The sequence below is a fragment of the Diabrotica undecimpunctata genome, chromosome 5 (assembly GCF_040954645.1).
Source record: "Diabrotica undecimpunctata isolate CICGRU chromosome 5, icDiaUnde3, whole genome shotgun sequence".
Classification (NCBI taxonomy): domain Eukaryota; kingdom Metazoa; phylum Arthropoda; class Insecta; order Coleoptera; family Chrysomelidae; genus Diabrotica; species Diabrotica undecimpunctata.
In genome coordinates, this window is record NC_092807.1 from 104,842,119 (window position 1) to 104,856,010 (window position 13,892).

At 30.8% G+C, this 13,892-nt stretch overlaps 1 protein-coding gene across 1 annotated transcript in view; it reads left to right on the forward strand.

Annotated features, from left to right (window-relative positions):
* Positions 1-576: 576 nt before the first annotated feature.
* Positions 577-13,892, forward strand: part of e (nonribosomal peptide synthetase ebony) — a 98,168-nt gene continuing 84,852 nt past the window's right edge. Inside the window, exon 1 of the mRNA XM_072532443.1 lies at positions 577-724. The gene's annotated coding sequence lies outside the window, so the exon portion shown is untranslated. The remainder of the gene's footprint in view (positions 725-13,892) is intronic.

A 13,892-nucleotide genomic window follows, 5' to 3' on the forward strand; every position in this document is an offset into this window, starting at 1 on the left:
TATTGATCAGGATCAAATAGATACCTGGAAGGAAGTATGGAGAATAGGACAAAAAATTGAAAAATACCTATGAGGATAATCAACAACAATCGAAGTAAAGATACGAGAAAAAAAAAGACTAATCCAACTTGTTAACCTAGACAATATTGCTAGAGCTTTAATTTGTAATAATAATATAGTGGCTTTTATATAAAAAAAATTTCTTTTTTGGTGATTTATTCATTTATTCTTTTTTATAAAAGGAACTATATCTTTTTCTTTATATCCCTAATACAAATTTTCTTTTTTCTTTTTTCAGTCCGGCACAATACAAAATGTGCAAGTGATTTTTTAATTACAAAATCCATTGTACATGTTTAATTTCTTAACCTTTCTTGGTCTTGAAAAAAATAATCGACAAATTCTAATGCAACACTAAGTGACTGTGACCTTAAAATCCTCTCGCAGCGCATTAGGGTACTGAAAGGAGGGGCAACCGATCTAGGGGAAATTGTGAGGACAAAAATATTATTTTAACAACCCCCACCTGCCACTAAAATAATACCATCCATCTCTTAGCTGCAACAATTCGCTGTCTCTGTTCTTCGGTTGGTGCTTTTAATTTGATTATATATTTCTTGCAGTTTTGTTTTGTTGTTAATTAGCGAACTGCAAGGAGAGGAGTGCTTGGTGTGTTAGTGAGATACATTGGATACCGTTGGGAGATTCTGAAGAAGAATACTCAGTAAGTTTTTTTAACATTTCTTTTATCGATAGCTTTATGAAATAAAATACAAGGTATATTTGTAAAAAAAAAGAATTTTTTTTTTTTTTTTAGTAAATTTCACTAAAACTAATTCAAATTCATTTATTAATAGGCAATTTCATGAAAAAAAAAACACTTTTTGCATGTGTTGCATACAATATTTTTTCTACAGCTCTATAAAAATAATAAAATCAAAATCGATATTGGGATCATTTTAATTAAACATCTTCAGTAAATTAAATCCAGTGACAAATACATAAAGTTGAAATTGTAAATTATAGACATTAATATAAAATAATAAAAAATTACCAGCTATATTATGGATATTTGTTTTATTTCTCAATGTAAATATTGAAAACGCAATTGTTTTGTTGACTATAGCCGGTTCACAATTTGTTGATAGCTCACTACAAGTTTAACCCTAATTAGAAAACTGAAATACAGAGAGGATAGGTAATACGATATAATAGTAAAAACCAACCTAAAACTGACGGTTTAAGACGTTTTCGACTAACCCACCTTATATCTGAAGGAATACAATACCTTATAATCCTATTACGGGGGTATTTTGAATGGTTAGAGATGAACGACCAGTGTCGTAGAGTATATGATTGAAACATTTATTTGAACTAAATAAATATATTTTTTAAATTGTACTTATGTAAATTGTATTTTTTAATAAAACTTATTTATTTTATTCAAAAATAAAAAGTTTCTTGCCATTTGTAAAAGATACATTTATTTAATTAAGGAAAAAGGCGCCAAATGTCGCCTGGCATAATTTCCAATGTGTTTTAAATGTATCCATTATTTTCGAATACGTAGAAAACTAATAAATATTTTTGAAAAATTTAAACGCAGAATGAAAGATTACATTATTACTGAGGGCAGAAAGTCCCTGAAAACTTCTACAATGTTTATTTTAAGATGTTATATAATAGGGGTGAAAATAAAAGAGAAAATATAGTATAATTTTTAATTGAAAATATTGCATGCAAAAGAAACTTTTTATTTATTCTAATAAGTATTTCATTCTGCCTTTAATTTTTTCAAAAATGCTGTTTAGTTTTCTCAGGATTTGAAAAAAAAAAATGGATACATTTAAAACACATTGAACATTTTGACAGGCGACATTTTGCGCCTTTCCCCTTTAATACCTTACGATTACAACCATTATTACTTACCTTATATAATTACGATTAGAAAACTATTCAAATTCAAAATAAATAGGATCAACTTCGGAATCCGAGTCATCTTGAGGGTTAATAATTAGCGGTTGTGTCTCTACGGTCGCATCAATTATGTTATCAAGATCCCACATTTTTTGTTCTTCTTCTATTACATGCCTTACTGCATCTTTCCAGTTTTGTTCTGTAATATGTTGTAAAGACTCGTATAACAATTCACGTACAGCTTGTATTTTATATAACGTATTTTTTCTAGCCACATAACTTTTCATGAGTTCAATTGGATTTATTTCGCAGTGGTAGGGTGGAAGTCTAAGAACTGTAATGTTTCGCCTTTCCGCCATTTTGTCAACTACGTATTTCTTGAACTTAGATTTGTGTTGCCGGGCAATTTTTAAAAGTTCTGCTTTTACCATTCCATCTTCGTAAGGCAGATACTTATTCCGCAGCCAGTCAAGAATATCCTGTTTCTTCCACGCAGTCGTTGATAGTCTTTCTACTAGTCGTGAATAATAAAGTGCATTATCTAATACTATAATTGAATTTGGTGGTATGTGTTCAATCATCTGCTCAAAATACTCTTCAAAAACATCGGCTGTCATCTCCTCGTGATAGTCTTTTGTGCTTTTGGACTGAAATTCCAACAAACCATGCTTAACAAATCCTTTTTCACTGCCAATGTGAGAAATTATTAATCTACTGCCTTTACCAGAAGGTGGGGAGATACCAGTAGACCAACCTTCCATAAAGGCTTGCCTGGAGCTTAATATATTTTTATCTGACCAAATTTTTTTTAGAGTATGACCTGAGTTTACCCACGTTTCATCCTGGTAGAAGATGGGCCTTCCTTCAGCCCGGAATTTTTGTATGGATCTTGGATAATTTCTTCTCCAACATATTATCTTCTCCCGGTCAATCAAAAGTGATTTTCGGTCTGATTTCTCCCACCGGAAATTTAATTCTTTTAAAACTTGCCACAATTTAGTTCGTCCGATATGAGGCAAATCCGGGTCGTCTCTAACTTCTTGTAAAATTTTGTTTAGGTTTGGTATTTCTTTTTTGAAAAAAAATCCATGAATTTTCCTTCGAATACCATTTTTGGCAAATTCATCAATTTCAATAGGCTTTTTCCCTCTCTTTAAGTGTTCGTTTGTGTTTGGGTTAGCTATACCTTGTTTTTTTCTTTCTGATAGGAACCTATATATAGTTGACTCTCCTACGCCAGTCATGTTGGCACAACTTTCGACTATGTTGCGAACAGTGTTTGTGGGATTCTGAGAAACCAGAGCATCGTGAACATTCAGGGCAATAGTCTTCTCTCTTGGTGAATAGACAGACTTACTGACTGTACGCAACAGTACCGGTGTAAAACTTGATGATGTTGATGATGAAGCCATCACAAACAATCCAACAAAACGAGCACGAGCGAAAGGAACGTATATGTTCGTAGGTATATGGAATAAAAAATCACTCACGCACTGCATATAATTCGCAAAAGAAATATTCGAGACGCTAATTACTGCCGTAGACGCGGACACACCGACGAGCCGTAAATTACATGCGATCAAAAACGTACTAAACAAAAAAATTGTTTTCGTTCGTAATAACTTCACTCTTTTAAGTTAAGTTTCGAATATAAACTGAACAAACGAGGCACGTGGCCAAAGCATACCCATTATATTATTAAAAATCTGGGGAATTCCATCCAAATTATCTTGCAACGAATAGTACCTTCGGATATGAATTCCAGGTTTTCTAGTAAAGTGATTAAACGCGAAGATTAGTATTGAAATATCCAAAGAGATAAGCTATTCTTATTTACAAAATTGTTAATGGTTAAATTCTTATTTTTATTAATATAATATAATTACATAACATTAGCCGTAAAAGTTTTAATTGTTTTTTTGCTAAATATATTAGTATTAAAATATTATTAATGTTATATATATATAACAGTATTAAAAAATATTATATTATTATTTAATGAATAAACACCTCAGGAACGCCTATGGTTTACGACCGTTTTATGAGTTTGAGGCACATTTCGTGCTCTCAACAATTTATGAACGGAGAATAAGCTATTTTTGATCCAGGCACATTTGCTAGTTGATTCATGGATAAAGCTTAATTTAAATTTTGAATATTTAGAAGAGCCAAATCCGTCACAGTTCTATTCTTATAATACGATGTTAAAGGTTGGCTAAATGACGTTGAAAGTTGACTAAAATTATTACTGATATTAGGTCCTTGTAAAATTATTTTTCTTCTTTTGAGTGAATTATCCACATATCCTTCTCCCCCCCCCCCGCAATGCAGCAGCCACAGTGAACTCCTTTGGTTAACTTTATCTCTTTTGTCACTTGTTGTCCAATTTTTATTTAACTCGTCATATCGTCGCACAACAACTTGGCTAGTGGGACATTATCATATGACTTTTTAGGATCAATAAATACCATGTGTGTCGCCATATTGTGCGTTATTGTGTGATTGTGTATTATTAAGAACACCCTTATCTGTACAAGAAAGACCAGTACGAAAGCCAATCTGATCTTTAGCGTCTTCGCAACAATCTTCAATTCGGTTTTCAATCTATATATAGATATATATTAGTATAGATATCAGATATATATATATATATATATATATATATATATATATATATATATATATATATATATATGTATTTATATATTTATATGTAGATATATATATATATATATATATATATATATATATATATATATACAGATTGAACGAATTTAAAACGGAACATACGAAATCAATGTATTTCGGCTCAACTCCGCTCTAGGTGGTTGGCCAACAAAAGGTTGTCAAATAATTATATTATAAAAATCCAATACTTCAGCGGGCTGCTGGATTCGGAACTCATTCAAGAACAAGTCAAAACTCCACCCAAATAGGTTGCCTAGAATCACTAAAAAAACTAGACTAAACAAGCAGTTATTATGCTGTCAAACCACTTATCGTTTCCTTATAGTCCAAGAGATAGAGCCGAAATTTTGAACTGATCAGTAATATGACATTTCTCTATTGGAATATATTCATTGTAACTGGTTTAAGACTTTGCCTTACAGGCGGACGCCCCTCGTGGTACAGGGGGTGGCTATACAGGGATAAAGTTGTCATTTTTTTCGGAAAAATTTACGATCGATAATATGGCTGAAAATTTGCTGAAGATCTTGGTATAACTAGAAACTAGACGAAATCCCAAAGGCCGGACGCGAGAGTAGATACATAAGGTGTGGCGGACAGGGGTGAAATTGCAATTTTTTGAGGAAAAATTAACGATAAGTAATATGTCCACCATTTTCATGGCTCATTATTTAGCCCCTAAAAACTTTAAATCCAAAAGGGCGGACAGCTGGGTTGGTACAGAGAGCCACAAAACGGGGTCAAATGTACCACTTGCCTGCGCATTTTAGGTCTCGGTAACAATTTTCAAACTGATTTTATTATGATATTTTTATACCGATTGATTTGAAAATTTGTATGCTCACTTCTGTTACTATTCTGAGAAGCGTCAAGTAGAGTTTTCCTCAAAATTTTCCAAAAAAATTTCCGTAAATGAAAATTTTCGTAATTTTTTGAGGTAAAATCTAATTTGTAGAAGAAAAAAATGTGTATAAGAAAAAAAAATTTAGAAAAACTTTTCTAAAACATTTGATAAAATTCTACGTCATCGTCTTAATCTTTTATAGAATATTTTGTAGTATTAAAATGATATTATGATAATGTTTTTTTTTTCCAAACTAAAGTCATATTTACTTTACAAATCACATTTTTTTCTTAAATATGAATATTTTGCGAATTAATTTTTAATTGAATACATGTTTGATATTTGATATTTTATTAAATTAAAGTAATTTTATAATGTTAATTATTAAATATTTTTGGTATAACAAATAGTAATTTAACTTATTTTTTATTACAATAAAAAGGTTTTTAAATTTATATTGCATAAATAATGATTGTTCAGATATAGGAAAAATTTGATTTATTATTACATTAATAATCAAATACAAAATATATTATTTCTATTTATCAATAGATAAAATTCAATTTTGTGGCTCTCTTCAATTTTACAAATAATTATTAATAAAAATCAATTTAATAGTGGAATTATCAATTTTTTAAGTTTTGAAATTTAATTTGTAGATATTTTCAATATTTTTTTTAACTTTCAAATTGATTGAATTTTTTTTCATTAGTTAATTATAATTTTACAAATTCTGTTTGGACATTAATTTTGCATCATTATTATTTTAAAATATTAAAATAATAATGATGCGCGTTCATTTAGATCAGTAATTCTAGACGCATGCGCTAAATTTTATAAGTATCAAGATGCTTTTATTCAACTTGGTGAAACTGACTTCGATTGTAATGAAGTTTTTGAAACCTTAGAAACTTTCGTATGTCACTTATATGGAACAGGACTGACGAGAACAATTCCAAAAAGAAAAGTAAACGATGTCAGATTTTCACTATTTAACCGACAGTATAAGTTGCATGATGTGAACGAACCTTAAAAAAAAACTAAAAAATTTCGATGCTTCAAGCTTACCACCATGTCAAGATGAATTACACCAACATCTACTGCGAGCTCATTATATTTCAAATATTTGGACAAATGCTCATAAAAAAGTACCAACAGAATTGATTGTTGAAGAACATGGTTGGGAGTTTGAAGATGAAACATATAAATTCAAATGGTTTAGTGGACTTCAGATGCCAGAATCAGTTCGAGAAGTAGTGATTGAAAATGAAGCAGATATTGAATGTGATATTATTGAAAGTGAAAGTGACGAATATGATGAATGTAATGACATCAATGAGAGTGAGAAAAATGACCAAATTTTTAAAGTTTTTCTAAATTTTTTTTTCTTATCGGAAAAATCTTTTGAAAATTTTTGGAAAAAAATCATGGTATAACTGACAGAAAATCGAAAGAATTCTACAAATTAGATTTTACCTCAAAAAATTACGAAAATTTTCATTTACGGAAATTTTTTTGGAAAATTTTGAGGAAAACTCTACTTGACGCTTTTCAGTATAGTAATAGAAGTGAGCATAGAAATTTTCAAATCAATCGGTATAAAAATATCATAATAAAATTAGTTTGAAAATTGTTGCCGAGACCTAAAATGCGCAGGCAAGTGGTACATTTGACCCCGTTTTATGGCTCTCTGTAACAACCCAGCTGTCCGCCCTTTTGGATTTATAGTTTTTGGGGGCTAAATAATAAGCCATGAAAATGGCGGACATATTACTTATCGTTAATTTTTCCCCAAAAAATTGCAACTTCACCCCTGTCCGCCACCCCTTATGTATCCACTCTCGCGTCAGCCCTTTGGGATTTCATCTAGTTATACCAATATCTTACTCTGGGCAAATTTTTAGCCATATTATCGATCGTTAATTTTTCCGAAAAAAATTACAACTTCATCCCTGTATAGCCACCCCCTGTACCACGAGGGGCGTCCGCCTGTAAGGCAAAGTCTTAACCCAGTTACAATGAATATATTCCAATAGAGAAATGTCATATTACTGATCAGTTCAAAATTTCGGCTCTATCTCTCCGACTATTATTCAAGCTCCTCTTTCCTTTAAAGGAGACTGATAGTTGAACAATATTTTATACAATGTCTATCACCGGGTATGGATTTATTTTTGTCCAAGTTTTATATTGGTCCACTATTTCAAATGCAGTTCAAACCGATATATATTAAATTGTATGTTCCGTTTTAAATTGGTTCAATCTGTATATATATATATATATATATATATATATATATATATATATATATATGTATATATATATACATACACATACAGCATTACATTTTTTACCTCTCAAAAATAAATTATTAAGGTATAAGACAAGAGCTGAAATAGTTTGCTAAGGCCATTTGGGGACCCTCGGTCCTGGAGCCTTCCCAGTTTTCATATCATTTGTGTATTTTTTACTTTTTTCTTGTGTTATTTCAGTTGTTTTGAGGTAGGGAATAACATATTTTTCGTAGCCAATATCTTGGAATTCGATCTTTTGTCAGCATTTGTTTAAAATATTGGACCCATAATTCCGAGGATATTAGATTTAACGTACTGCGTTTTTTCTATCTGTTCTACTACCTTCTTCTAATTGTTTTCCAGACATATTTACTTCTTGTGGTTCCCATAAAATTATCTATGTTATCGCAGAATTTATTACCTCTTTTTTGCTTCTGTATTTAAACTGTTGTTTCCCTTTCTATATGCAAGAAAGAAATGGTTACTGATTGTGTTGTTCGGTAGCAAACTAGCATATTTTTGATCGAAATGTAATAAACTATATTGTATTTAATTTTATAATGTAATTATAAATTTAATTATTATTCAATAAACATTATCATTTCGTCCCTTGAAAATGTAAAAAAAAAGTGTAATAAATGTGAATTTAGTAACAAAACATAGTCGATCATAGTCGTTCTTTTGAGTTCGTTTGTATTTTTATTTTAAGATTTCCGTATTTACGAACGACATTGCGATTATTTTCAGATGCATAATTTCAATGGTAGATAAAATAAATGTATTTTTAACACTCATAAACATATTTCAAGACAATTTTATAACACATATTTTATATTGTGGGGAAGTTAACCTGTAATATCTGTTTTTTAATAGTTTCCGTGCGAAAATGATCGTTAATATGTTAAATATTCGCTGTAGGGGATATGTTTTTTTATTTTATGCGAATATTGACAAATCTTCCGCACTAAATAATCAATGCTGGCATTGAAAAAAAAAAACATTAAAATGATATTAATGAATCGTGAATTTAACATGATATATTTATTATTCATTCATTTTATATTATATATATATATATATATATATATATATATATATATATATATATATATATATATATATATATTATATTGTTTTGCTATCATGGGAATAGATAGGAGGATCTATTGTGAGAGAGAAGAAGAAGACCAGATAGAATAATTTGGTCCATGCTGTCGCAAATAAATACCTATAAGAATATATTATGTGCGGTTTTTTTTCCGAGAAATAAACGTTATTGTGGTTTTCTTTGGTGTAATGACGTGAGTGGATAATTTTAGTTTTAAAAAAGTTTTAAATTTTGTAAAATTATCAAGCAGCCTAAATAATACTTATAAAATAGGTAGCAAAAATTGTCGAAAGAATACTAATACTTTATTTGAACTGGGACAAAAGTTCGAATGTGGTAAGCAGATAGTTGTTAGGAAGCAGTTGTTAGGAAAGATTTGTTTAAAGAGAACAAAAGGCTTTTCAGGCAATAAAAAATAAACACTCGTTTCTATAGAACAGAATTAGGGATTTTGGAAAAATTTTGTTAATCAATGTCAATACGGTGTGAATTATTTTACAAATTAGAAACACATTAAAAAGATGTCTTTGAATGTGAATGGTTGATATGAAAGCGTGATTTTGATAGGAGAAATTACAGATGTGACAGATTGAATAATGAAAATAAAAGCAGTTGTTGTTTAGCTGTTGCTTCAACCACAAAAGAATTACCTACTCTTATAAATGCAGTGTATGAAATATTTTCCACAATACTATGTCACCGTATGGCATCATATCAGAATGAATAGGAGAAAAATACCAGGCTGGTTTCAGAGGAGGTAAATGGATAATTCATCAGATTGAACTATTTATAGACTACAAAGCAGCCTACGACTCTATAAAAGAGAAATCTTCAAAGCAATAAAAGAGCTAGAAGTGCCAAATCAGTGAGTAAATTTAACAAAACTAGCAAAAAGTTGAATGTAAAGTACGAATCCACGGGGAACTGTCTGAACCTTTTAAACAAATAACGGGCTGCGCCAGGGAGACCCTATCTCCTGTATACATATGTTCCAAATAACAACCACTGGCTTAATATATAACAAACCATATGCTGATGATATCAATACTATTCGAAGAACGGAAAACGCTGTACGAGAGGCGTATGTAGCACTAAAAGAATCGGCTATAAAAATGGGTTTAATAATGAACACCAACAAAACGAAATACAAAAATAAGCACGCAACCACGAATCCTACAGCCATTTGTTATAGAAACCACGTCATCGAACCAGGGAACTAATTTGTATACCTGGGAGCGCACTCATTAACACTGAAAGTAATAGCACCGGAGAATTTGCACAGTCAACAGATGCTGTTTTGAGCTTAATCTCCTTAAATCCCCGATTATATCGAGAAAAATGAAGGTAAAACTCTACAACTCTACTCTACATACGCCCAGTTTTAACTTATGATTCAGAGTCCTGGACCAATTTAATGTATTAAAAGGAATGAAAACATATTAGGATGTTTCGATGGAAAGTACTAAGGCAAATCTATGGAGCGGTGAATGACAATGGTGTGGAGAAAACGATATAACTTCGAACTTTATAGAGTATACTAGGAACCACATATCGAAAACATATAAAGATAGGACGTATGAGGTGGATAGAATGCGGATGGACTAAAATGACCCAGCTAGAAAAACGCCCATTGATTGACCTATTGGTCAGAGAAAAAAAGGAAGACCCAGAACAAAGTTCCTTAATAACATCTATAAAGACATAAGAAATATGAAAATACGTACTTGGCAGAGGAAGGCGATGACTAGGGACGGCTGAAGGCAAATTCTTTATGAGGCTAGAGCCCACGTGGGGCTGTAAAGCCAGAATGATTATATTGCTTGGCTATGGAAGAGGAAAAAGTTACCAGAGGTAATGAGGTATAGAGGAGAGTTTGCCTGTATGTTGTAAAGATGTACCAGCATCCTGACACTAGAGCTAAAAACACGTGAGTTTGAAAAATATAACCGCTAAACAACTTGCGGTTATAATGGCTTCACTATTTTTTAAACAAGATTTCAGGAGTGGAAGTGGAATGGAGTGTTTTGCATAGTAATTTAGAAGTAAATGAAAATACATGCAATAGAGTTAAAGATGGTCTAGAAAATTAGAAATGTACTGAGATAATTAAAATATATATATATATATATATATATATATATATATATATATATATATATATATTATTGAGATATTTAAAGTCTTGGTGCGCCAAGCAATAATTAGCTAATTAATTTTTTTGATTAATTAAAATTATTTAAATGATATGATTATGACTCTATCACAATTTTTAATTCTTTTATCTCAGGGTTACATTCGTGCTTCAATATCTATGCTATTACATGTGAAAGGTAAGGTCCAGAGAATACCGGAATAATAAAAAACACATATGATCTAACACTATATATTGAAATAAAAATAATGAAATAATTCACACTCAAAAGTTTTCAATAAACAAATCTCATATAAGGATTCTCAAAGTTTTGTTCTCCGTACGTGAACAATCAAAATTTATGGTACAAACAATATTAATTGAAATCTCAAATTCCGAACTATTCTAACTCTCCTAATCAAAATATTTATATCCTTTCTAAATTAAGTGTAAAAATTGTGTTATCAATAAAAGAAAAAACTGCAGAAAACAAAATATCTCTCTCTGATGATGAGTGGTCCAAATCCTTGTTCCTTGTAGACTATATTATCTCCTCTCAACCGCTCCCTATGTAATCAGCAATCTTACACAGATTGTTGCAAGTATATCGTCCTTAATGATCTCCTTCAAAAGCACAAATCATTCAAATTATGATAGCCTTTCTCCTCTCGATAAACTGAATCTCTCGTTGGCCCGAGTGAAAAATGACTCTTAAGTCTTAAGAGTGAAAAATATCTTCTCTTTACGATAAACTGAATCTCTCGTTGGCCTGAACAGTGACTCTTGGAATATAAGTAGAGAAATATGACTTACAATATTTTGTTGCTTCAGCTTCTGTCAGATACACTAACTCCACAAAAACTCACTAACATTCAACACTACTGCTTGCTACATTTCAGGAACCGCCAGAGAACAATCACTGTTCCTCTTACAGATTTGGAAAACCAACTGCCTATATTTTCTCTCTCCTCAATCTAGCTAAACTTTCCTTATCCCACCTTTTTCAATCTCCGCCAATCAAAACTCGTCACAATTCCCCATTTTTTCATTTCGATAACAAACAAATTTTTACCTATAATTATAAAATTTCCTAAAACTTATTTACAAATATTATTTTCTATAATTCTTAAAACTAACAAAAACCTCTTTCTAAAATATCTTCTATTGTCTTTAATCACTGCACTAATGTATTTGTAAAAACCCGTTTCAATTTGTCTTTTGTTTCACTTAAACTTATGCGGGTCAACTGAAGTATTACAAAGAAATAATTTATGTAAAGCTTACTTTTTGTTTAGTACAGATAATCCAAGAATTTAATAACTTTCCTTCTTAGAAATGTTTGTTGGTTATATTTTCTGAATTATTTTAATTTTTTGTTGAACTTTGAAATATTTTAAACAAACCAATATTTTCTTGATTTTACATATCATAACAAATCCCCGCCATTTGATCTGCCGAAAACTCTTTGTTAAATTTTAAAATGACAAAAGTTTTCTAGGATCAAATTATTTCACTATGTTATTAAAATCTACTTATGATACTGACAAATGTCGTGAATGTTAAAATACCCCGTATATTGCCTGTCTTTATACGGGATTGGATATATTTTCGTTTTAAATTTTTCCAAGTATTTTCCCTTAAAAGAAAGTTCATAATTTTTAACCACTTGATTTACTTTATTAACAAAATCTCCATGGTTTCCTAAAATCTTCTCTATTTCCTTCTCCATGTTTTTTCCACAATTTATTTTTCTTGCATCCACCTTTTGTTCACATGTGTTCACTGTCCATAATACTTCTTCACAAAATTCTGGATTCTCGTCCATCAGTGCCATTTTTTCTTCTGTTTTCTTTTTATCCTCTAATTCCCTTTGGTATTCCGAGCACCATGTTTCTATTCCTTTCACTTCTCTGATGATACCTTCTTTTTCTTCCTGCTTCCATTCTGTTTTATCGTCGGTTGCCAACAATTCTTCTGTACCTTCTATTTCCTGTTTTTCTCTGGTCTCCATCTTATTTTCCTGCTTTCTTTTCGAACTATTCTTCTTTTTCTTCCTTCTCTTTTTCTTTTCTGTTAGATCTTGTTCTTGTACTTTCGGTTTATCCTCTACAGTCATATCGATTTCTTTGCGTTTTTCCTGTGCATTGATCCTTCCAGAATTTGTTTTCCTATCTGTTTGCTTTTCTTCTCCTGTGTTGTCTGGTTCTGCTCTGATTTCCAGTTTATTTTCCGAAAAATTTATGGTGATATCTTTTTTCCTCAATTCATTAATTCCCGCTATCATATCATGATTTAAATCTTCAGTCACCACACATTTCATAATATGGAATTTGTTTCCCACTCTTATCTGTACTCCCAAGCCTTCGTTTACTGTCGTCAAATTTTTATTGTTTGCACCCACTAAATCAACCCTAGGAATCTTATACACAAATCTGTCCAAATTTAATTCTTTTACTAGTTTTTTATTGATTAACGATATCTCCGATCCAGAATCAATCACAATTTTAATCGCTTTATGTTTTATAAATGCATCTAAAAATATTAGATTAGAATTAGAGATTTGTCTTTCGTTTCCTATTGCTACATGATTCATCTCCCTTCTATTTTGTTGTTGGAAGCTCTGGTTATTTTTATTATCATCACTTTGTTCGTTAGTATTCCTATTCGGAGTATTTTGTGCATCTCTATTCCTGTTGTGATTTTCATATGTTCTATGTTGTGTGTCATTCCTGTTATCGTAATTTTGTTGTCTATTGTAATTATTGTAATTTCTCGGCCTATATTCGTTTGTTGATCTGGGATGTCGGTTTCTCTGGTCATAATTTGATGAATACCTTCTTTCCGGTCCATTATATTGGTCATGTTGTCTTCTATTTCTCATTTCTTTTCTTTTTGCTTCTTTTAATTGAA